Genomic DNA, 4,445 nt, shown 5'->3' on the forward strand with positions numbered 1-4,445 from the left:
TCATTGGCAGAACTGTGATCTCCTGGTTCATAGGTTGACACTCAACCACTGAGCCACACTGGCCAGGCTGAATATTCTGAATACTTGGACTTAGAAAGCATATGTTGTCTAGATTGTTGACTTTCACTTGGACCCTTTCAGGTGTCTGGTTGTTTTGGCCTAGAAGTTCATATTCCCCTGGGGGTGTCAGCCATCTGTCTGGCAAGGGTGTTGGGAAAGGTCTGAGGCCTACAGTTTATATCCAGTCCTGGGGATTCAAGGAAAGTGGAAGGAAAGAGTCCTAGGGCAGCAAGCATACAACATCACAATGGATCACTCCCATTTGCTGCCTCCCACCAAGCTGTTTAAACCCTTTAAGCTCTGAGGGAGAAGCAGGAGGGGAGGAGGTAACTGACATGCCCTCAGGTTTTGGAAAGAAGTAATAAAGGAGTGGCTGCCAAGGTGATTCAGTGACCTTCTCCTCAATTCCTTTCCTAGCAGGATTCAATCCATCTAGAATTCATCCTTATATGTGTTGTACAGGAACACAGTCTTCATCTTTCTCCATATAGTGAACCAGTTTTTCCAACATTATTTACTTAACAACCTATCTGTTCTTCAATGATGGTGGTGCCACATTTATTGCATATTGTTTTCACTTATATATTAAGTATTACATATTATATATAAACTTTGATAATTACTTATTTTTATAGAAATTGAGTCACATCATTCTGCAATCTGCTTTTGTTTTTTTTTCACCGATGTACATTATTGTCTAATAGCACACAATGTTCCATGATGTGGATGCACCATCACTCATTCAACAGTTCTCTTTTTGGTGGACATTCAGGTTGTTTCCCTCCTTCTTTTTTGTCCCTAAAAACAGGTTTGTTTGTATCCTCTTAAAGACTTGTGTATTTATACCTATAGGATAACTTCTCCAATGTATGGTGAAGGACCATAAGAAAACAGTGGTGCCCTGGCCGGTGTGGCTCCGTGGTTAGAGTGTCTGCCCTGCTCACTGAAGGGTCTTGGGGTCAATTTCTGGTCAAGGGCACGGACCTAGGTTGCAGATTCAATCCCCAGCTCTGGTCGGGGTATGCACAGGAGACCACAATAAATGTGTCCCTCTCACATTGATGTTTCTTTCTCTTTCTCTACCCCTCCCTCCTGTCCACTCTCTCTAAAATCAATGGAGAAAACATCTGTGGGTGGGATAGAGGAAGAAAGGGAGGGTAACTTTTTACTGCCCACTGAATACTCATTAAGACTTTATATCCTGCCGAAACCGGTTTGGCTCAGTGGATAGAGCGTCGGCTTGCGGACTGAAAGGTCCCAAGTTCGATTCCGGCCAAGGGCATGTACCTGGGTTGCGGGCACATCCCCAGTGGGAGATGTGCAGGAGGCAGCTGATCGATGTTTCTCTTTCATCGATGTTTCTAACTCTCTATCTCTCTCCCTTTCTCTCTGTGAAAAATCAATAAAATATATTTAAAAAAAAAGACTTTATATCCTAACTATGCAGTAATTTTACAATATTAAAGAATTATTAAAGCACAACCATGTGACCACACTTAATGCCACAGAACCATGCACTTATAAATGGGTAAGGTGGTAAATTTTGTTATGTATATACCTTACCACAATTGAAAAAAAGATATAATTAGTCCGGACCGCATGGCACAGTGGTTGAGTGTCGACCTATGAACCAGAAGGTCATGGTTCAATTCTCCATCAGGGCAAATGCCCCAGGATGCCCCGGGTGCAGTAGGGGGCATGCAGGAGGTAACGATCAATGATTCTCTCTCATCAACGTTTCTATCTCTCCCTCTCCTTTCCTCTCTGAAATCAATAAAAAAATATATTTTTAAAAGATATAAATTGAAATAAACCCTGTGTGATCTCATCATTCCCTAGCTTGAAAGCCCTCTAATGAGTTTTCAAAAGTTTTCAAGTAAATTTGAAAATCCTTAATAAGATTCTAAAGCCCTGAATAATTCAGTAACTTTCCTTTATTCCCTGTAAGGCTCCACACTTTCTAACTCATGGTGCCTGCACACACTGTTCCCTCTGCTGGAAACCTTCTCCCTCATCCCCTGCTTAGCGAATTCTTAGTTCTTCAGTTCTCATTGTTCTTAGTTCTTCAGTTCTCAGAGCAGCTATCTCTGACCCTTCCCCCAGGATGGTCAAGTTCCCTTATCATAATAATTGCATTGAAAAATGTAGTTTCTTATAGCTATTATGATAATTACATTTTAAATATCTAAATAAGCCCTAACCAGTTTGGCTCAGTGGGATAGAGTGTCGGTCTGCGGACTGAAAGGTCCCAGGTTCGATTCCAGCCAAAGGCATGCACCTTGGTTGCGGGCACATCCCCAGTAGGAGGTGTGCAGGAGGCAGCTGATTGATGTTTCTCTCTCATCGATGTTTCTACCTCTCTATCCCTCTCCCTTCCTCTCTGGAAAAAGTCAATAAAATATATATTTTTAAAATATCTAAATAAAAAAATGAATAATAGCCCTAGCTGGTTTGGCTCAGGGGACAGAGCGTCAGCCTGCAGACTAAAGGGTCCCAGGTTTGATTCTGGTCAAGGGCACATGCCCGGGTTTCAGGCTCGATCCCCAGTAGGGGGCATGCAGGAGGCAGTCAATCAATGATTCTCTCTCATCATTGATGTTTCTATCTCTCCCTCTCCCTTCCTCTCTAAAATCAATAAAAATATATTTTAAAAAAATGAATAATAAAGATCTAAACAAATGGAGAAATATACCATATCTGTGGATTAGAACATTCAATATAGTAAAGATGTCAATTCTCCTCAAATTGATATACAGGTTTAATGCAATTCCTATAAATTTCCCAGCAAAACATTTTGTAGATCTAGACAAGATTATTCTAAAATTCAGCCGAAACCGGTTTGGCTCAGTGGATAGAGTGTCAGCCTGCGGACTGAAAGGTCCCAGGTTCGATTCCGGTAAAGGGCACGTACCTGGGTTGCGGGCACATCCCCAGTGGGAGATGTGCAGCTGATCGATGTTTCTCTCTCATTGATGTTTCTGACTGTCTCTCTCCCTTCCTCTCTGTAAAAAATCAATAAAATATTTTTTTAAAAAAGTAAAATTCATATGGAAAGGCATAGGAACTGGAATAACTAAACCAATTTTGAAAATAAGAATAAAGTGGGAGGAGTCAGTCTACACAATTTCAGACTTATATAGTACTAGGGGCCCAGTGCACGAATTTGTGCACCTTGAAAGGAACTGTGGGCCGCGAGGCTGCAGTGGGCACAGGGGCAGGTCTCAGCCCATCCTCTGCGCCCCTGCCTGGCCCCTCCCCAGTCCCGTCTACCGGCAGCCCTGCTCTCACCACGATGACAGCGCCACCCCCCTTACACCCACTGACAGCACGGAGTGATTGGGGCTGGAGCCAGCAGTGGGTGCAAGCAGCAGTGGCTGCCGGCCCTGATCGCCCCTCAGGAGCAGGGGAGGGGGTGGAGAAGCCCTGAGGGGCAATCGGGCTGGCTGCCACTGCTTGCACTTGCTGACAGTGCCAAGCGATCGGGGCCGGTGCTGGGTGTTGGCAGTGGGTGCAAGCGGGGCCAGCACCAGCAGCCCCGCTCACCTGCTCCACCATCCCACCACGGCTGACCCACGCCATGTTCCATGCTCTGCCACCTGCTGCCGACGCCCACCATGTTCCACATGTGCCCCCTAGTGGTCAGTGCATATCATAGCGACCAGTTGTTCGGTTGTTCTGCCGTTTGGTCTATTTGCATATCAGCCTTTTATTATATAGGATGTCTTCAGTAAGCAAGGTTATTTGATACTGGCAGGACAGACATACAAACCTGTGGAACAGAAAAGAGAACACAGAAACAGCCTTGTACAGGTACAGGCAACTGATTTTTAAAAAATGTTTGTTTTGGGTTTTTTTTTGTTTTTTTAATATATATTTTATTGATTTTTTACAGAGAGGAAGGGAGAGGGATAGAGAGCCAGAAACATCAATGAGAGAGAAACATCGATCAGCTGCCTCCTGCACACCTCCTACTGGGGATGCGCCCGCAACCAAGGTACATGCCCTTGACCAGAATCGAACCTGGGACCCTTCAGTCCGCAGGCCGACGCTCTATCCACTGAGCCAAACCGGTTAGGGCAAAAATGTTTGTTTTTAAAAAATATATTTTTTATGTATTTCTGAGAGGAAGGGAGAGGGAGAGAGAAGAGAAACATCAATGAGAGAGAACCATCAATCTGCTGCCTCCTGCATACCTGGGGATTGAGCCTGAACCCTGGTATGTGCCCTGACCAGGAAGCGAACTGGGCATGAAATGATGCTCAACCAACTGAGCAACACCTGCCAGGGCTCAACTGATATTTAAAAAATATATTGATTTCAGAGAGGAAGGGAGAGGGAGAGAGAGAGAGAAACATCAATGATGAGAGAATCATTGATCGGCTGCC

This window comes from Myotis davidii, unplaced genomic scaffold (assembly GCF_000327345.1).
Source record: "Myotis davidii unplaced genomic scaffold, ASM32734v1 scaffold27, whole genome shotgun sequence".
Lineage (NCBI taxonomy): Eukaryota > Metazoa > Chordata > Mammalia > Chiroptera > Vespertilionidae > Myotis > Myotis davidii.